The 21,655-nt window shown below is 50.5% G+C and overlaps 1 long non-coding RNA gene across 1 annotated transcript; it reads right to left on the bottom strand.

The window, feature by feature from the left end:
• Positions 1-2,374: 2,374 nt before the first annotated feature.
• On the bottom strand, positions 2,375-21,229 carry LOC120390389. Its single transcript, XR_005591070.1, has 2 exons — positions 21,094-21,229; positions 2,375-3,062 (listed from the first exon to the last, which is right to left on the bottom strand). It is a non-coding gene; the product is annotated as an uncharacterized LOC120390389 (long non-coding RNA).
• Positions 21,230-21,655: the final 426 nt, after the last annotated feature.

Raw genomic sequence — 21,655 nt, 5'->3', positions numbered from 1 at the left:
TCTCGAAGGTCTGGCGGAGCGAAGTGCACAAGCGTGCACAGACTGGAGGTTGGGGGAGAATTCAAGCAGCCATGAGTCAATTGCACTTAGGCGGTAGATCAGATCTTAATTCTGCCAACAGAATTAAAGTAGCTGAGCGTGGCAGCCTGCAGAGCAGCAGCTATCCGGCCAAACCCTACGACGACAGAGGACGGATCACTTGATTCCCTGTTCTGTTCATTCCCTCTGGGGCACCTGGCACTGGCCACTGTTGGCAAACAGGACACTGGGCTAGATGGACCTTTGGTCTGACCCAGCCTGGCCGTTCTCATGTTCTTAACTGATTGGAATGGCAGTGAGCCGTCCTCGGGCATGGAGCGAGACGGGTTGATTGGCAAGGTGATTGCTAGATGGACAGTAGATGCCACCATAAACCTCCATTGCTGGAAGAAAGGGGGTAAAGTCCCCTTCATTCCTCTGGAAGTGGTTTCCCGGGTCGCCCATACAGATGTCCTCAGCATATGCAGACTTCTCAGCTAGTATTGCAGGAAGGTCGTACGTGTATATAGATTGAACAACAGAGGAGCCAAAACTGACCCTGGTGAGAGCCATTCTGGACTCACTTCAGGAAAAAAATTTGAGAAAATCAGTTGCCTTGATATAGCAGCGGGTGTTTGCTGCCCCAGCACTCTGCTCTCTGCAGAGCTAAGCAGCACAGGTGGCGTTAATCCCTTGGCCAGTGCAATGTGGCACAGAACTTGTTTTTTCCAGCCTGGGGGTTCGCAGCCAAGTGTTATTCCTGGAGGGGGGTTTCATCTGGTTTTCGCTTGCTTTGCTCCTCCTGCAAGAGCTGATCTGGGGCAAAGGTGACCGGGACGTCAAAACAGCAGCAGCTACCAGCATCCACCACAACGGACTGTCCATGTCTCCGCTGGTGGCAAGACCACAGCGACCTTGCATATTGCATTGGCTGGACAGCTGCCTAGCGTCTCTCCCGCTGTGCAAGTGCAGGGTGCGACAGCTAATGGGGAGTTAAAGAGACTCCCCCACGTGCTGCCTGTCATGGTGAATGAGGGCGTCCTCCCTGCTTTGCACGTGGCTGCCCCACCCAAAGGATGGGCCGGGAGATGAAAGCAACTCAGGCAAATCTAAGCAAGGCACTGCCTTGGGGTTTGCAGGGCTCGGGGTGGGGGAGATGGGGCTGCGAATGGCCTCCCAAAGGAGGTGGCTTGAGGGACCAGATGCAGCCAAACTCCATAGCCTGCGGGGCGGAGGGTCCCCACTCAGCCTGCTGTACAGACTCTCTCCTCCCAGCTGTGGGGTCCCCACTTAGAGAGCTCCTCCAATCAAGACACTGGGACTACGCCATACAGCAAGGTGCCTACGTCCGAGCTTTATGGAGCACATGCACACAGCAGGACCAAAACAGGCAGGGCCCGGTTCTGCCCTGCCCTGTGCCTTGCTTGGTCACACGCATCAGGGGACATAGCACACGGCCAGGGCAGAGAAACTGCATAATTTTCCCCGCTCTTGGCTCACATGGCAGGAGATATTTCGCCAACACTTCTGGCTGGGCAAAACCCTGATGGCATTATTTTTTCCCTAGACTAGGATGGATTCGTTTCACCCATTTTTCCTTTCAGGAGGTGGCATTGAAGAGTCATGTTGGTTCTTGATTCCAATCCCGCCTATGTGGAACAAAGGAGGCTTCTAACTAGCTGCTCCACGGTTACCATCCCATGGAGGTTTGAAGCCAATGGGGCTACTCACAGCAATAATCTTTGCAGCACAGTGTTGGCAGAATTAAGATCTGATCTACCGCCTAAGTGCAATTCACTCACCCTCCGTCTTTCCTGGCCTCTCTTGTACATTGCACCAGAGGTCATACTTAATCCAAATCAGTCTGGTCTCTTAAGGAACACGCTGTCTAGATAGGCTAAGCCCAACAATTTACATCACACAAACCCCCCCGACCCACCACCTCCTCCAAAAGACTTACAAACCCTAATGTGAACAGAAACGTTTCATGAATCCTTCGGTAATACAAGGAAAACTGAGTCTTGAGGGTGAGGGAGGAGGCCACTGCTGGAAACCCAAACACTGCAACCTTGTGGTAGTGCTTGAATACTAGAAAATGAAACAGACTGGACTCCAAAAGGAATCTGACCAATCTTGTGTCATCATCCATTTTAAAATAAAAAAGCAACAAGCATCATAAACTGGGTGAGAAGCAAATTAGATTTTTAAGTCCTTCTAGATTTAATCTTCTAAGGCGTCAGTAAAATGGGTAAGGATTGGGGGAGGGAGGGTTTGTAATACACACACACACACACACACACACCCCATTATCCCTTCTAACCTTCAGCACTAATTTAGCAATGAACCTGCTCAAGTCTTAATTTTAGCTTCATTTGAACAAATAATTTTAAAAAAGGCAAATTAAATATGTCCAGGAACCTCTAATGCCCATCACTAATCCCCCAGGTTTTGCCAGCTAGACAACTGTGCAAGGTCATTCTCAAGCAGCTCCGTCTGCTTTTAGCAAACAGTGGCTCACTCCCCAGCCAGGGATTGAAACGCGGTAGGAGACCTAACGCTGCATGCCGGGACAGTAGTTAATATTAGATGTTTTGCTGTATCGCCCCAGCCTGTAGCCAATTTGGGTAAAAGGCAAGTGCATTGTCTTTATGCTCGAGGCTCACATGTAAGGTGGGCAGTTTTCCACCCATGTGATGGGTTTTGTCATGGTCCTGGACTCCTAGCAGGAGACAGCATCTTTCCTATCACAGGACATCAGCGAGGTATTGACACAATGCAATGATGCACAGCGGGAGAGGTGAAACCAGAGACAAGCAAGATACGGGGTGGCATGATGCATTCATAACACCTTTCTTCGCTCATATATAGCAGCTTTACCTCTAAGGGTTAGAATCATCCATTTCACAGATGGGGATAGTCATTTGCCCAGAACAGCCTGAGATTAGAAAGCAGGTCTCTTGACTTCAAATTCAGCACCCTGCCCACCGCACCAGGCTAGGATGCCACCCAAATAGGTGGTAAGGTGAGGGCCAGATTCAGCCTCTCTGGAAAAAAAAAATAGATCTCAGACCCTGTTACCATATAAGGCAAAAATCAGACCCTCTGGCTGTACAAGGCACCCGTTATGCGCCATCTGGCTGGGCATCATGCTACAGAAAAGAGCAGTGCAAAGGGAGATCTTAAGGGCTTCAAGGGAGGTTTATAATAATCGTAACAATTTGCCCATCTCTGAGCCTCTCAAAGCTCTCTGCTGTCATTGGTTAATAAAAGCTCACAGCCACCCCAGGAGGGAGGTAAATATTTATTAGCCCTGTTTTACAGCGGGGTGGACTGAACACGTGGGATTCCTTTTAATGCCCTGAGGGAACCATTTCTAGCGCTGAAATAGTGGAGAAACGGGTCTGTTCCCAGGATTGTCACCATCCAATGTCAAAAGGAGGCCAAAGCTCCTGTTTTGGCCCTTGGGGCATTGCGCAAAAAAAAAAAAAAAAAAAAAGCCTTGAAAGACGTGACAATGTTTTCTCATGTTACCTTGTCTGTATCCACCTAGCGTCTCCTGCTTAGATCTACGGGGCGCAGCTGTGTTTGTTTGTACAACACCAAGAACCATCGGGTTCTGGTCCATGACTGGAATTCTTAGGTGCTACCATGATACAAGTGATAAGTAATCAGGACTTAAATACAAAAAAAAAAAAAAAAAAAGATCAAGATTTTCAAATGCTGTTTGTTATTTCAGTGACCTTGCTTGAGGCACTTTAAAGGGGGCTGATTTGCAGCCAGTGCTGAGCGCTGCCCTCTGAAAATCAGGCCCCTTTTAGAGGTCTCAAGCTAGACCCCCAAAAATCACTAGCCCCCAAAAGTCTGAAGGGCTTGATTGTGGAAGCCTTAAGGATATTAAGCACTGACAGAGTCTGTGGGGCTACTGAGTGGAATCAAGCAGATTGACTGGCGCAGTTCAATGTCAATAAGGGTGTCAGAACCTGCCCCAAATTCTTCACACACAAATTGGGGGCGGGGGAAAGAGGGGTCTGGCACATTCCAGGGGGTTAATTGTAGCAGGAGAGTAGCAGAACCCAGGAGTCTTGACTCTTATTCCTTCCACCACCCTGAGAGCATTTGGGTGTGTAGTACAGTGTGATTCAGCTGAGAAAAACAAAAAGGAAATGAACCCCGAGAACAGCTGGTGCTCTGGTGTCAAACCCTGATCAATTTCTAGCAAGTCTCCCCCAGTCCTCAAAAACACACACACACACACTTGCTATATAGATATATATATATATATATATATATATATATATATATATATATATAGATATATATATATATATATATATATATATATATATATATATATTATTAAAGAAAACACAGGACTAGATCCTCAGCTAACTTCAATAAGGCAGTTTAATCTAGCTGAAGATCTGGCCCTTAATTCTTTAGTGCTAATGCTGAATCTTATTTGTGAAGACAAAAAAACCCAACCCAAAACAAACAAACAAAAAAACCCCCAATGAGACAGGTGGTAAAAATAGAAAGGCAAAGTTACCTATGAGTCAGAATTCCCCCCCTCCCTTTCCGCTAGATACAGTTATTATGTCTGATCTCATGCTCCTGGGATGGGAAGTTGTCCGGATTGGCGGGCGGATGATCAGCTGCAAGGAGATTGGTGCAAGCTGCGGTGCATGTGAACAGCACTCACTGCCTGCATGCTCTTCTGGAGGGGAGGGGGGTGGGGGTTAAGTACTGTAGTAGGTTTCTTTTCCTCCTTGTGGTTTGGATCAAAACTAGGTCCTCTCCTTGACATCTTGCTCAACAGCGGGGCCTGTAGGCGGGGAGTTGCTAAGCCTACAAAGTTTTTCCTTGCGAGCATTGCAAGAGCAATGTGCGAGGGTGCATGTGTGTCGTTTTCCCTGTCTCTTCCCAGCACAGTCAACACAGGTTGCGGCATGGGGTTACTGGGTAGCAAGGCTTATTCCTGGACACCTGTTTAGTAACAGACGAGGCGTCACTAAGCAACCCACAACCGAGGGTACATTTCAGGCATCTCCTGTGCCATGAAGCACAGAGGCAGGAGAATAAGGGGCTGACTGATACCCCCACCCCGAGGGGTTCAAATGCTTTGCCTCTCAGCACCATGCGGCGCGTGGTCGAAAGACATTCGGAAATCTACCAGCAAAAAGGGACAGTCTGCGTAAAAATGTGAAAGTGACAGGGCAGGGTCAGCAGCTCTCACAGCCTTTGGGTTTTGGTGTTTCCCCTGGTGCAGGGGCATAGGGGTAATTTTCATTGTTGGCATTATGGTAGCAATGGGAGTCCCGGTCACAGATCAGGACTCATGGTGCTAGGCACTGTACAAATACAGAAATTGCCAAAGCAGGCCCAAAGCATAGGCCATCTATGCTGGCGTTTCTCCACCTTTTCAGGTTGGCGACCCCTTATTTGAAAAAAACAAAACAAACAAAAAAAAAAACAGTTGTTTTCCACGGCCTCCTTCCATTCACTTTGAAAGCTAAACAATAATCCTTAGTGCTTTTCCTGCATAGATCACAAAGTGCTTTACAAAGGAAGTCAGTATCATTACCCCCCTTTTATGGGTGGGGGAAACTGAGGCAGAGAGAGCCAAAGTAACTTGCCTAAGGTCACCCAGCAGCACAGCCAAGACTAGGATGCAGGTTTCCTGTCTCCCCCGCCAGTCCAGTGGCTAACCAGCTAGGCCAGACCACTTCCCTCTAAGGGGCTGTAACTGATTTGCATGTGCGGAGAGATAAACAGGGGATACTTGACCTTGGAGAGGAAGGGCATGCAGCAAATGAGATTCTCTTTGCTTTAGACTGGGATACAATTTTCAAGATTTTGCCCCCTGATCCCATTGGGGTTGGGACCCACCCCTTGAGAAACCTCGCTGTAGTCAACCAACAGCAGTGTCCAGTGCCAGATGTTTCAGAGGGAAAGTACAAGAAACCCAAAGTACTATTTCTATTATTTTCTATTACTGAGAGGCCCACATCCGAGATCGGTGCCCCATTGTGCCGGGGGCTGCACAGACACTGAGTGAAAGACAGGCCCTGCCCTGAAAAGCTCACAGTCTAAATAGACAAAGGAAGGATTGTTATCCCCATCTGACACATGGGGAAACTGAGGCACAGAGCAGGTGAGATTTGCAAAGTTGCCTAAAGGATTTAGGCTCAGTGATTGTGGTGCCTTTTGGTTCTTTTGAAAATCCCACCCTAAATGACTTGCCCAAGGTCACCCATGGAGTTTGTGGCAGAGCCAGGAACTAAGCCCAGTTCTCCCGAGGCCCACTCCAGTGTGCTCACCACAACTCCTTAGATCAGTGGACCTAGACGGTCAACCCTTTGGGACAGGAATCTGGCTGGGCTGTAAAGCATCAAGCATGCCACTGAGGCTAGAATAAAATGATCCCCATCATCGTTAGCACATAGCTTTGGAGTTATTTTGGACCAAATTCAGCCGCCCTTTGCTCATCCTTTCTTCCAGACAAACACCTCTTGAAGTTGTTGGCTGCAGCAATGTAGCCTAGACCCTTCAGACAGCAACTGCAGCAAACCTACCTCTCAAAGAGACGGTGGCTAGGCTGACAGAAGAATTCCTCTCTCGACCTTGCAATGTCTATACTGGGCCTTAGACATTGTAATGCCAACCTCTAAGGTCACCCCTGAGCAACGGAACGCAGTTGGCCTGAGTTTTAGGTGTAGACCAGGCCTGAGACCCTTTTCCCCACATATGCAGCCTGCCCCCCATTTAACTGGATTTTCCTCTCCTCCTACCTCCCTGGCTTGTGGCAAACAGAATCTGAGCCAGCCCAGCTCCCTTCCTTCACTGCTGCCCAGCGAGTTTCCCACTGGAGCTGGATTTGTGCAGCCCTAGGAACTAAGCTTTGCAGTGCCTGCCAAGGGAGCTGCTCCAGCAGAGCCAGCTATGCAGGGAATCTCTGGTAGCAGAGTCTGTTTTCCTGCCTGGGGGCGGGGGCAAGTGTGTCCTTGGCATCTCTCAGCAGACAGTCCAAGGCCTGAACAGGCCCGTGGAGACCTCTCACCCCTAGAGTCTGCCCCTCTAGGGGAGGGGAGTGGGAGTGGGAGCTGGGAGAAAGGTGGGTGGAGCTTACACACTCCTGCTGACAACAAAATTCATTTCCAAAAAACTGCAGGGAAGTTCCAATCAATCTCTCAGTGAAATGTGTTTATAACATGGGGTGCTTGTTGCATGGACCTCGAAGCACCTTAATCAGCAGCTTCCTAACTACACCTGCCCCCTCATGAAGTGTCTGAGTGGTATTATACCCCTTTTACAGAGGGGGAAACTGAGGCACAGAGAGGCAATTTGATCCGCCCAAGGTCACACAGCCAGTCACGGGCGAAGTGGGGAACAGAACCCAAGAGTCCTCTGCTCTACCCGCTAGACGACACTCCCTTCCCTCTTTGCTTTACACACTTTCTGTCCTGCACCTCATTTGGAGTTCAGTTCCCTGCCGCTGTTCGAGTGGGCGCAGCGGTACAGGCTTGTCTGCACTTGGAAACTTACCAGAAATTGCTTTTCTGGAATAGTTATTTCAGTGCAAGCCACCCACTTATGCCAGAATAGCTATTCCGCTCCATTTCCAAGGGTAAACAAGCCCTTAGAAGAGATGGCCCTTATAATGGATAGATCCCAAAGCGTTTTGCAGTGTGGTGATCCCTGTTGTAGGGATGGGGAAACCGAAGCACAGAGCTTGGTTGGGGGTGGGGGGTGGGGTCCAAGCTGTGTTAGGAACGGGAGCATTTGCTTCCTAACCCACATGGTCTCCCAATGGGGGCGGGAAATGGGTGTTTGCTGCCACTCCATTCGAATGCCAGCCCCTGTAAAAGTTCATCAACCCGCCAGGATTGTCCTGGAGTCTCCAGCAATTCAAGATTAATCTTTAATTAAAGATTATGTCATGGGATGAAACCACCAGGAATACGTCCCAGCAAAACTGGCAGCCCTAGCCCCAGGGGAGGGTTTCAGCTCTGTTTATGATCAGCCCGTAGATGGGGCTTTTCAGAGAAGGGATCCCGCTACTGATTCGGTCAAAGTTCCCCTGGAAGGTGTATGGGGGGGGGGGAAGGGGGAAAGACAACTAAAATTGCTTTCAGCCAGTTCCTCCAGCTGCCTGCATTTCCAAGATGTTCTCCCCCCCTCCTTCCTCCACCCTCTGGGTTGTAACTCATGACAGGGATGGGAAACACCCCTGTTTCCTGCAACTCAGGCACACTGAAGCATCCAGAGCAGAAGCTGGAGGAAGTTGGTGGAAGAACCAGCCCAGAGCATGCGGCCGACGTGTGAGCACCCATGTGAAAAAGGGCCCTGGCCAATCAGCTGGCGCCTGATCCCACCAACTGGCCAATCGGCATCCTCTTGCACTGCGTGCCCTGGTGAATGGAGCGAAACGCCCAGCCCAGCCCGGCTGTGGGAAAGGATGAGTGGGTGCGTGTCGGTCTGACCCCTTGGGAAAGCCGCACGCAAGAGAGGAACCAGGCCTTGGCGAGGGCCCAGATGCTGCAACAGAAGCGGTCCCTGGTAGCTGAAGTGCAACGGGTTCAGGGCACCACGCTGCGGGCCCCGCACCAGCCTCCTGGGTTCTCTTCCCAGCTATGTCACTGACTCAGTGGGTGACCTTAGCTTCCCCATGCCTCAGTTTCCCTCCCCTCTGGAAAATGAGGGTGTATTTCTACCCACTTAAGGGGCTTTGAGATTGCAAAAAGGGCCCCGAGTGATAAACACAGAGCCTGAGAACGAGAGAGTGCCACAAAGTTTCATGCAGAGAGGAACTTTCCTGAAGTTTTTAGAAAGGAATTTCATTGGCCAGAGCGTGGGGCAGCTGATGACGAGGCACACACAGGAGCCATTTGCAGCTTCTCCATAGCGTGGTCCAGGGGGTAGGGCTCTCATCTCAGATTGGGGGAGACCCAGCTTCAATTTCTGCTCTGCCACAGATTCCCTGTGTGACCTTAGGCACATCACTTAGATCCCCAAATACCTTTAAGGATCTGGGTCTAATGCCCATTGATTTCTCTGAGAGTCCAGCACCTCAATACCTTTGAGGCCCCGTGCCTTGATCTGTGTGTGGCTCAGTTCCTCGCTGATAGCGCTGCCCTACCTCACAAGGGGGCTTTGCAGGGAGGATGAGGCCCTCAGATACTCCTGTAACCAGGGCCAGTCTCTGATAGGTCCTGAGTGTAAGGGCTGCTCTGGGAACAAGGAGAACATGGTCCTTATGGCTAAGACACTGGATGGAAAAATCAGGCCCCTGGATTTCTAGTTCTGCTTGTGGGCAGAGAATTGGGACCCGCAAATCATCAGTGTCTAGGTAGCACTTGGAGACCCTGGCATGGAGGGTGCCAGAGGAAGCACCGGATTTTCAGAGAGGTGCTAAGTACCCCACAGGGCCAGGGAAGCTCAACACCTCTTGCAATCGGGGTAGAATGAGGATACCACCACCAACCCGAGTGATGCAAGAAAGGCAGGGCAGGAACAGAGATTGTTCGCTATGCTGAAGTCCCAGGTAGGCGCTGGCATTTCCACAACCTGTTTCTGTTCGCTCCACCAAGCTGAGACATACGCAAATCCCAGGATGAGTCAGTCAGGTGTCAGCCACTGTCCCCTGAGCGCATAGCCGGAGATAGGAGCTCTGCATAGCTAGGCCATAGACTCACCGAGAGCACTGCCACAACACAACCAGGCCTGGGACACTGGCGGTGTGAGTCAGGGACACTCCACGATATGCTTTCCAGGCAAGCAACTCCCCTCCCTACAAGGAGAATGAGAGAAGGACCAGCCCACTGACCTCTCACATCTTGTGGCAAGACCTGCATCTCATTTTATTTGAGAATTTAGGGAGTGTCAGACAGTAGCCCTCAGCCCCTGGCAAGCCCTGGACTTGGTTCTACTATCATTTCCCCTTTTCCCAACAATAACGTCCTATTCTTGCACCAGCATCACCGCGCTGCCAAGTGGTAGCAAATATTGAGGGTGTTGCACATCACCTGCTCAGTGGAGGAGAAATTAGTGAGCAGACGCTGGACACTTCCTAAGTGTTACTGATATATACATACATACATACACACAAGTCCTGGGACAGAGGTGGTCAAACAGCATGGAGGGCTAGTCATTCCGCCAGGAATCTCAGCCCAACCCCACAGCCTGGTCCCAGAGAACAGCCCTGCCTCCAGGAATAGCTCCAATCAGAGCTTTATACAGAACTTTTTATAACCAAGATCTGACAAACACCAGTATTTATTCCAATCTAAAACCTTGCTCGCACACACGAAGCAAAATAATTTGAAAGGTGCACAATGGCGCCACCTGTTGACACATGCAATCACCACAACTCTGCAGCACATTTTGTGCCAAAGGATCCTGAAGCCCTTTGCAAACCATACAGGGGGTTGTGTCACCTATCTGTGAAATGCAGCCACTTCTGGGATGGGATATGGCAGCTGTTTAACACAGGGCAAAGCAACAATAGAAGATTGTCTAGGACATGAAGCAAAATCTACCATATCCAGTTGAAAATGCTGGGCAAATTTAAGGTGGCAGAAATGTTGTTACCCTAACTGGAATTTGGCCAGGACACCGGCGCTGCGGATGCATAAGGCGGCAACGGGATTTTAAGGGATTGAGATCTTAGTGTTATGACTCAGCGGAAAGATGGCCCATTAGCCCCAAAAGGCTCAGAAAGCTGCTCGTAGATCATAGCGATTGTCAAGCTTGATGGGCTCTGTTGGAAGAACACCCCCTGTTGAGCCCCGAGTACTACTGTCTGCAGCACAGCGTCCCCTTCTGGACAACGATTCAGGACTGACTCCGGAGTCAGCTGGAGTCACCAACAGCTCCTGCAATACCTTGGTTTCTCTCCGGCTTGGGTACTAACAGGGTGACCAGAGGTCCTGATTTTATAGGAACAGTCTCGATTTTTGGGTCTTTTTCTTATATAGGCTCCTATTACCCCCCACCCCCTGTCCTGATTTTTCACATTTGCTGTCTGGTCACCCTAGGTACTAACCACACCCGTCCCTGTTTAGCTGTGGAGATCTGCTGATTGCACCCTCTGAGGTTCCAGAGCCGAGAGTGAACGAGATGTTCCCTAGAAAGCAGGACGCCTCAAGCAGAACATTTTGGGTGCAGAGAGAAAATTCAGTATCTTTCTCCAACATCTGTACATGCGAGGTAAGCTCAACCCAGCCGCTCTCTGATTGGAGGGGGCCCTCTGTTCACATGATCAGCCATGCATCAGCCGCATGCCGCTTGTTGACTTTAAAGAAAGTCACCAATGACAGATCCCCTCCCTATTTGCATGTTAACTGTGCTTATATGGATCTGGGGGTTATTGGGCAAGAATAAAAAAATACCACAGCCCTGAAACAGACACATAGCAACCAGAACTCTGGCCACCTGCCAGCACAGATAAGCAGCCTGCAAAACACATGAGGAACAGTGGTGATTAAAATCCCTCACTTACCCTTTCTGCATAATACAAAAATGGTGGGGGGGAGGGGGAAAGGAGAGGCCCCAGTTATTAGATGGATTCAAGGATTACAAACAACCTGGGGAATCCTCAGCTGCAGGTTATAACCTGTGGAACTCCACGCTACTGGATATTACCAAGATTAACCCATAGAACTCAGAGCCGCAGGATATTACCAAGGTCATGCTGTGGAAGTCATATGCATGGGGGTATTCTAGATGAAGCATATTCCTGACGTTTTCCTGCAGAACTTGCTGCTATGGGGTATTGATAAAGGCAATCTATGGAACACGTTGCTGTCACACGCTGTTCCTGGATGGATTATCGGCTGTGGGGATTGAACCTGGGCCCTCTGGATCTCAAAACATGAGCTGCTACTTCCCGAGTTAAAAGAGCAACCTCTGTTACCCAAGGTGGCAGCAGGCTGTGTGTGTGGCCCAGATACCACTAGAGAAGGACAGAGCACCACATGGAGTGGGTGTGGCTTACACTGCTGCAAATTACTGAGGTTAACCTATGGTCTAGCTACTGTGGGGTATAATTGAGAGCAACTTTTGGAACTCCCTGCTGCAGGATGTGGTGGTGGTGGGGAATTCCTTAGCGAGCTCACACCAAAAAATTGATATTCGTGATCATCTACAGTGCCAGGAGATAGGGTAACTAGCGCAAGGGTTGTTCATCCCTTTGTGTCAGGGAATTAATTGTCTTGGAAGAGTCAGGAAGAAAATTCCTCTCTGCCTCCATGGGACTGTGGTGTACAATCAGATGGCACATTTTCCTCTAAGGACTCCTCCTGGTGTCTCACACTAAGGTCCAGGAATAAACAGAGAAATGCAGTGGTGGCTGCAGGGGCAGAGTGTCAAAAGCCATCTCCTGAAGGTCAGTGCTTGCTTTTCAGTATGCTTCCATCCACCTGCTACTGACCTGCTGGGTGACCCTGGGCAAGTCCCTCCCCTGCTCTGTGCCTCAGTTTCCCCTCTCACCCTCTGCCTATTTAGCTCAAACTCTTCAGAGCAGGGACGGTCTCTCACTCTCTGTGCAGAGCTCAGGGCCCTGATCTCAGTCGGGGCTCGCAGAAAACGCTGAAATATAAATAGAATAGAGTTGGTCCCAGCCCCCCACGCTAACCCCTCCTGGGTACTTCAGTTGCAGTTCAAATCCAGTTCAACTCATTAGTCCCTAGGGATTTTTAGGGGAAATGATAAAGTGCCTGGTTTATACCACAGCTACTGCAGCCTCCTCTACGCTAGCAGCATAGCACCTGACTTATAATGACCCAAAGGGCTGGACTGCAGCGTGCCTATAGGATTCACGGTGAATGAACTACATGACATTGACTCCTCCTAGCCTATTAGAGACATAAAAGTTCTGCAAAGGGCAGGTCTTCTGCATATCGACAATAAAAAGCCTCAGAATTGCCCCAAAGCCTTGACACCTGAGGTATTGATAAGCTGAGTGCAATGACATATAGTCAAACACTCCCCTCCACCCCCTGTGCTACCAGCTGTTGCCATGTTATTGCAAGCCAAGTACTGTACTATTTTGTGTTTTCTGTTAAAGCCCCAGCTCCTGGAGTCACTTGATGTGAGAACTTTTTTAAATGAAAGCTGAGATTCCTGTAATTGCAAAGAAAATCTAATTGCCTGTTTCAGAGGGACTTCAGCCCCATGCAGGCAGAATTCCACTGGCACCAGGGGCACTGTGGACTCATGTTACCTGTACCAGTATAATCAGTCCTCCAACTACATTCCCACAATGCAACATTCCCTTCAACAGTGGCCTGGCTCTCTGGGCTGAAATAGTAACCATTCCTAGCTCACACATGTACTTTTCCTCAGTAGATCTCAGTGCTTTACCAAAGAGGTCAGTATCATTGTATCCCATTTTACAGATGGGGAAACTGAGGCACAGAGCAGGGACACCAATTGCCAGCAGGCCAGTGGCAGAGACAGGAAGAGAAGCTGGCTCCCCCTCAGTCCCAATGCAGTGCTCTATCCGCTAGGCTACACTGCCTCCCTGGCAGCAACTTTTGGAAGGGATATTAAAGGTTGAGATTCAGGGTTTAAGCCAATCTCTATTAAAGATCAGGAAATGACCTATGCAGGGTGGAAGATTATTCCCCATCTGCTACCACAGAGCTCTTCCACCTTCCTCTGAAGTATCAGAGATGGGGCACTAGGCTAGAGGCACCTCAGGTCTGATCCAGTCTGGCAGTTCCTGAGAGATCTAGGTTTTATTCCCTGCTCTGCCACAAATGTGGGGCAAGTCATACAGTCGCCCTGTGCCTCGGTTTCCCAATCTGTAAACAAAGGATCATGGTAACTACCGCGCGGGTGGTGTTATGTTAGTGAAAAGCTCTTTGGCAATCTTTCGATGAAGTGAGCGATTGCCAAAAAGCCATTCTACCAATGTTACAAAAAAAATAATCTCAAAATCTTTGGCAAACAAGATCATCTGGAACTCCCCACTGGAGAGAGGCTGTTCCTGGAATAGCGGCTCAGAGGTCACTTATGCAGCCGGAGGGTTTATGTTATAGATACCAGATGAATCAGCAGCCTACTGGAGAGTGATGCATCATGGTGTATTATTATAAATCTGAAAGTAGAGGGGATTTTAGCTATGACTGAGCCTTGGCATAGCCTAGGGATAATTAGGCAACAGAAACCCAGAAAAAAGGAGCATAACAGGATGGGGAAGCAAGAACTAATTACTCACAGGCAGGATTGCAGATCTGTGTCAGCATTTTTTTAATCAAAAAAATCTCTGCCACTGATCTGCTCAGTGATCTGGGCAAAGTCACTTTCCCTGTCGTAATGGGGGTGGGCGGGAAACCTGGGAGGTGCTGCGACCCCACGCCCCAGGTCGCAATATTCAGAGCCAGGCCAAGCCCCACAGGCAAAGAGCTGCTGCTGCAGGTGATTTTATTAAAAAAAAAATTATGGGCACAAGAGATACAGACAAAGAAAAATCACAGGTATCCACAATGTTTTTATCACCATGACAAATAGCACTTATTTGTAGCCTCCGAGCTCACAAACAGAGGGCAGAAATGTAGCCACAGCTCACGATCAGCCCCCAATGACTCAACGTCCCGGAGTTATAGAGAATTATGGACAATTAAGTGTCATAACAGGATAGGATGCAGCCAGGATAGGATGGCAGCATGGCCTAGTGGCTAGCACACTGGCCTGGGCCACAGGAGACTGCCCTCTGCCACTGAGCTGGTAGGTGACCCCGTGTTGGATACTTCCCCTCCTACTCTTTGCCTCTCGTCTATTTAGACTGCAAGCTCTTCGGAGAAGGGGAAAGCAAGAGCCAATTACTCTTACAGTGTGTTTGTACAGCACCTAGCACAAAGAGTCCCCAACATTCGGTCGGGGCCTCTATGTGCCATTGTAATTATAATAGAGATGGGTTGCAAAAGGGCTAGTCCCAAATCAACTCCCCTGGGCCCAGTCCCACCTCTGAGCTTCGAGGTGTTTGCTGCTAGATCCCAGGTCTGAGCTTTTAGCAAACAGCCTCCAGCGTCCTAATCAGCCGAGCCAAAAACCGCACCATGGTGTTCAAAGTCTGGGCCTGAATTTTGCAGCAGGAGCGCGCGCCTCTGATTCTGAGTGGCTGGGGCCTCCCTCAGCTAAGAAACCTCAAAGAGGGCAGGTACAAAAAAATATCAGTTCCTCTGCAGCTTTTCACCCCACGGCTATTGATCATGTTCTTCCTGCTTCTCTGTGCATCCCACATGGAAACTGACCTAGTTCTCATGTTTGTTCTCAAATATTTCAGGGTTCAGCTGAAATTTCAGCCTTCAAATTTTCACTTAAAAAAAAAATCTCTGTGGAAAATTGACAAATGTGAATTTCTTTCCATTGGAATTTTCCACAGGGGGGAACAAACCAAACATTTTCCACCTAGCCCTGCCCCATCTCCTCTACTGAGCCATAAAAGAAAGCCCCTCACCCCAATACCAGCCTAATGAGCCCCTCTTAAAACCCCCCACCCAGGTGCCGGCAGCTAGATTTAAAAGCAGGTGAAGGTGGGTGGAAATGAGGGTGACCAGATAGCAAGTGTGAAAAATTGGGACGGGGGTGGGGGGGTAATAGGCACCCATATAAGATAAAGCCCCCCAAAATCAGGACTGTGCCTATAAAATCGGGACATCTGGTCACCCTAAAAATAAGGGTCAGAAATGTCACTGAGTGTTAATAGCAATGACTCGTCGCGTGGCCTCAATAGTGATTTCTTCTTGGGAGTCGGTGGTGGTGGGACCTCGCCACCAGCCCCCAGTCCCACGATGCAGGTGAGGGCACCCGGTGCGCGAAGTCTGGCTCCCACATTCCTGATTGGCCGACACGTGAGCGGCGTGGTTCTTTCAGGGTGGTTGACAATCTTCTCACTGATCTGGGCAAGCTTCCACCTCTGGTGCGCTGCGGTTTTCCCCATTAGAGAATGGAGCTCGCGAGCAGCTTGGAAACGTAGCCAGCAGTCGACTCGCAGAGGTTAAAGCCCAGGGAGTCTTGGCCAAGAGTCTTTTCCCCCATAGGGCGTTTTGTGCCTTCACTCGGAGCCAACTATCTGATAAGGAGGTGGTATGGGCCCCTCTGCCTTTTCCTGCTCCATCAGCATCCTGTGTGATTTCACGGCACTTCCGAAGAGCAGTGCGTCTGGCAGCATGGCGCCCCTGGGGTCCACACTGCTATAGAGGGGAGAGCACCCCCTCCTGAGCCACCCACCTCACGCCCTGCAGCACAATGCTGTGTGGCATTGGCATCAGCCCCAACCCAGAGGGAAGAGTCCCCCTTTCTGATTCACTGACCACAGTTCCTGCCCCTTCTCCATTGGTCCAGTACCAACTCAGGGCACCTGCTAGTCAATCCCCCATGCAGCTGCCCTGCTGGGGTGGGCGATGTGCTGGTGCAGTGAAATTCTCCAGCTGGGGGCAGAATCTTGCCTGTTTCTGTTGTTGAATTTAACTCAATTTAAAAACTAAAACCAGTTTTCCTGCTTCACTCCCTGACTCCTAACTCTCAGCAGGTGGAGTGAGGCGCTGAATCCTGTGGGAAAGAAAGTGAGTCAGGAGTCCTGCCAACCAAGAAGGAGACTGAAATTAGCTGCCAGGATGCTGGAAATACAAAAGGTTGGAGGGCAACTTGCCAGGCGGGAAGAGACCCAGAATAAGGCCGCAGCCCCGTGTGGGTTTGGTTTACAAGCACTTGTCCATCCCGATGCCCTCGCTCCATTCCTGGTGTGCATGGCACACGTTTCATAGGCAGCAGTCAGTTTTCCCGCTCGTCCACCACTCCGTGGCGATTAGGGGCCCTGGCAAATATCAGATCCCTTCCCCAGACCTCTGCCTGGCTCGCCAGACAGAGGTGGGTAAGGGAGATTGAGACCCACTTACAAGCCGTGGGCAGCGTGGGCAGCAAGCCGTGTGTCTGTGCACGCGCATGTTTTGCCCTCCTCAAACCGCTGCAATCGGTGCTCATGGAACAGAAGGACCTGAATTCTCTCTGTAATTTTGCAGCTATAACTGTCAGCGGCTCTGATCTCCAATCACTGATCGCAATTAGCTCTTCACAACAAGATTGGATCTAAAAGCGGGGAATCTTCAGAGACCCTCCTTCTGAGCTTGCCACACTGAGCAGGGTCCATAGAACCATCTACTGGTCCCTGAGACCAACCGAGGGGACAGAATATTCCTTTGCAATTCAAATGCAGAGTAACCAGAGTCCTTGTCCCAGGAACTTGATATCCTGACGCACACACAACCCTGCTGTCCATCATAGGAACCCCCCCCCTTCTCACAGCCTGCTGAGGTCACATCTATGCTAGAAAGTTTTACTGGTCAAATTTCCCCCGCCATGGCTCTCTCACAAGAGCTCACGTATTTCTGGCTGCTGTCACCAGTGCACCGCATCCTCGCTGCCACAGGTTCTATTGGCAAAAGATGCACCACGCTGCTGAGCCCCCTCCCCCCCAGTCTCCAATGCCAGAGCCATCCCAGCACTGAGAATTGTGGGTGCATCCAAGGCTGTGGAGAGGGAAGGCAGGATTTCCCAGTGAGGCTCTGTCACACAGAGCAGGCAGCAGGTCACTAAGGGAAGAGAGATGCCCTCTCTTAAAGGCAAGGGGAGCAGAGATCAGTCACGGGAGACGCATGGGATGCTTGACTGAGGGAGTCGACTGCTCATAAACACACCCACTCCCGCTAGGGATTTGTGTTCATGGCTTTCTTGGAAATCATTAAACTTGGTAAGAACAGGCCCTGGAGCCTTTTACCTCTTAGTCACTGGATCAAAGGCAGGTCTATCGACAGTACTTCGCTGCTACCACGGATTATCTGAGCACTTAATCTTCACAGATTTAGCCTCAGTCCCCCTGCCAGGTAGACCAGGGATATGATCACCATTTACAGAGGGGGAACAGAAGCACAGAGACAACACTTGACACCCAAGGAATCAAACTCCTGTTTCCTAAGTCTCAGGCGAGCGCTATAACCACTAGGCAATCCTGCCTCTCCCCAAACAGCCTCGGCTGATGGCTGTTCTATCAAGTTAGTTCGGTGGTCTCAGCCCAGCTTCCAAGTGACAAGTACGCCGCTCACCCAAGTGGGCCAAACACCGTCACAGGACTGACATCTCCAGGTCAGCAGCCTCAGCGGGGAGGCCAGTGATTGAATGGAGCATGGAGGGGGATGTGGGGGGAGAAGGGAGCTCACCCTGCCACTGCCCTATGAATAAATAGCACAGCACTTCTCATCAGTAGATTTCAGAACACTTTACACAGGACATCAGTCCCATTTTACAGATGGGAAAACTGAGGCACAGGCAAGTCACTTCACTTCCCTACGGTCACCCACCAGCAGAGACAGAAGCCACAAGACCAGAGCCCCAGGACAACACGCTATCCGCTAGGCCATACTGCCTGTTGGTGGGCTTTGCTCTGTCCAGCCAACATTCTTCCCCCAAGCGCTAACAATCAAGCACCCTCCTCCCCCAGAAATGTATCCATTTCCAAATAGCCCTTGAGGCTCTAGGAAAGGAGCAGACATTTCCTTGCTGGTTATGAGCCTTTAGAAAACAGGCCAGCAGGGGAAGCTGGGTAGGATGTGATTTCAGCCCAGCCCCCACCTAGCAGAGGAAAATCCCCTCCCTAGAACTGAAACAAACCTTGGGCAAAGGAAGAGGAAAGGGAGAGGACAACAGGACAGGAAACTCCTGCTCTTCAGATAGGGACACAAAACCTGCTCCTAATTCAGTCTATAGGAGGCTGATGGGGCTTGGTGTTTCCACAGGCAAGGAGACAGCAAGGCCTCTGGCCAGGAGGAGGGGAGAGGCTTTTGTCCTGGGGTGTAAAAAAACAAAACAAAAAAAACAATGTGAAGTCTCCAGGCGAGAGCCTGGTGCAGGCGCCTGCTCTGTAATGGGGTGCAGCAACCTTGGGGGACACAGAGCGGCTGCCCTCTCTGCAAACGGGCTGAAGGCAGGGAAGGCAAAGGCAATAATGCTTTCACACACCCCAAAAGCTGTTTGGCTCCAGGTAGTAGTTCAGACCCCTGATTTGCTGAGTGACTGTGGCCAAGTCCCTGCCCCATGCCTCAGTTTCCTCATCTGTACAATCATAGAATATCAGGGTTGGAAGGGACCTCAGGAGGTATCTAGTCCAACCCCCTACTCAAAGCAGGACCAATCCCCAACTAAATCATCCCAGCCAGAGCTTTGTCAAGCCTGACCTTAAAAACCTCTAAGGAAGGAGATTCCACCACCTCCCTAGGTAACCCATTCCAGTGCTTCACCACCCTCCTAGTGGAAAAGTTTTTCCTAATATCCAACCTGAACCTCCCTCACTGCAACTTGAGACCATTACTCCTTGTTCTGTCATCTGCTACCACTGAGAACAGTCTAGATCCATCCTCTTTGGAACCCCCTTTCAGGTAGTCTAAAGCAGGTATCAAATCCCCCCTCATTCTTCTCTTCTGCAGACTAAACAATCCCAGTTCCCTCAGCCTCTCCTCATAAGTCATGTGCTCCAGCCCCCTCATCATTTTCATTGCCCTCCGCTGGATTCTTCCCAATTTTTCCACATCCTTCTTGTAGTGTGGGGCCCAAAACTGGACACAGCACTCCAGATGAGGCCTCACAAATGTCAAATAGAGGGGAATGATCACATCCCTCAATCTGCTGACAATGCCCCTACTTATACAACCCAAAATGCCATTATTCTTCGTGGCAACAAGGTCACGCTGTTGACTCATATCCAGCTTCTCGTCCCCTGTAACCCTTAGGTCCTTTTCTGCAGAACTGCTGCCTAGCCGCTCGGTCCCTAGTCTGTAGCAGTGCCTGGGATTCTTCTGTCCTAAGTGCAGGACTCTGCACTTGTCCTTGTTGAACCTCATCAGGTTTCTTTTGGCCCAGTCCTCTAATTTGTCTAGGTCCCTCTGTATCCTATCCCTACCCTCCAGCGTATCTACCACTCCTCCCAGTTTAGCGTCATCAGCAAACTTGCTGAGGGTGCAGCCCACGCCGTCCTCCAGATCATTAATGAAGATATTGAACAAAACCGGCCCCAGGACCGACCCTTGGGGCACAATGGAGATAAGGATACTGCCCTCCTTTGTGAAACGCTTTGAAATATACAGAGGGAAGACGCTACATAAGAGCAGGGCCGCCCAGAGGGGGGGCAAGTGGGGCGATTTGCCCTGGGCCCTGCAGGGGCCCCCATGAGAATATAGGGGTCTATAACATTGCAACTTTTTTTTAATGGCAGAGGCCCCCGAAATTGCTTTGCCTCAGGCCCCCTGAATCCTCTGGGCGGCCCTGCATAAGAGCAAGGCAATTTTAATCGCTACACGTCCCTGCTCGCCGTCTCAGGCCCATCGCTGTAAAAGTCCTCACCAAAACGGTGTAAATAACCCAGCGTCGCCGACCCCTGCCTTGCCAAAGGAGCTGATGCTGCGTGCTCACCGGCCACAGCACCACTTCCTCGGCCTGCGAGGCTGCGAACAGCATGTTCCCTTCTCCCAGGCGTTCCTGTCATACCACAAGACTGAAGTGCCCTCTGCGGAGCCCTTGCAAACACAGACCCTACAGCTCCGCTGAGCTCAGCACGTCTCGCTGCAGAGAACGGAGGAGGAAACTTTTAACAGCCCCTTTCTGCTGAGTAGCAGTTTAAAAATACGACAGCGAGGGGTTCAACAGGGTTCGGCAGCCTCTTCTTCTGAATCCCGTGTTACAGGAAGAGGAACACACTCTGCAGTGACAGCAGCTAGGGGGAGAGTAACAATGACTAGATATGGGGAGACAGCATAGACAACCCATGGAACTCCTGGCCACATGCTATTCATGCTATTAACCTGGGGAACTACCTGAGGCAGAGGATTACTGAGGTTCATTTATGGAACTCACTCCCCCTGACATGAATTAGAGCTGGGCAAGGAACAGCAATTCCATTTTGTGGCAGATTTTGAGATTTCAGAACTTGGTTTCATTCCCATTTGGAACAAACACCAACAATATCAAAGTTCTCCACCCATTTTGACTAGGAGGCAGGGGCTGGGAGGCGGAGGGGGGTCTCACCTAGTGGTCAGAGCAGGCATCCAGGGCAGGGAAACAAGGCTGAGGGTTAAGGCCAAGCCAGAACCAGAAATCAGAACGGAGAGGGGCCAAGCCAGGTTACCTGGAATCCAAGAAGGCAGGAAAAGGCCAAAGCCAGAAGCTGCTACAAATATTTTAAACAGCCAGCACCCCGCTGCTGCTGCTCTTAAGAGCAGGTGTGCTGGTCCCCTCAGCCAGTCAGGCTGCTGAGCCAGTCTGGAAGCTTAATTGGGCCCAGATGCACTCGTTAGCCGGCAGGGTAAGCGCCTAGCAGTGGGCCCTTCCATCTGACAGAACCGGGACAGTCACATGGCGGGTTCTCTCAGAGACAGGGTAACTGGAGCCCTCGGAGTCTGGGACTTTGAGGAGCTGGGAGCCAGGATTCACAGGGTGCGTCTACACTGGGATAAAAGACCCGTGGCACAGCCGTGTCTGGCCTGCGTCAGCTGACTCTGGCTCCAGGGCTAAAAATTGCTGTGTAGACGTTCAGGCTTGGGCTGGGAGCCCGAGTTCTGGGACCCTCCATCCTTGCAGGCCAGCCGTG

The sequence above is a fragment of the Mauremys reevesii genome, linkage group 24 (assembly GCF_016161935.1).
Source record: "Mauremys reevesii isolate NIE-2019 linkage group 24, ASM1616193v1, whole genome shotgun sequence".
Classification (NCBI taxonomy): Eukaryota; Metazoa; Chordata; order Testudines; family Geoemydidae; genus Mauremys; species Mauremys reevesii.
This window is presented reverse-complemented; position numbering and strand designations above follow the sequence as displayed.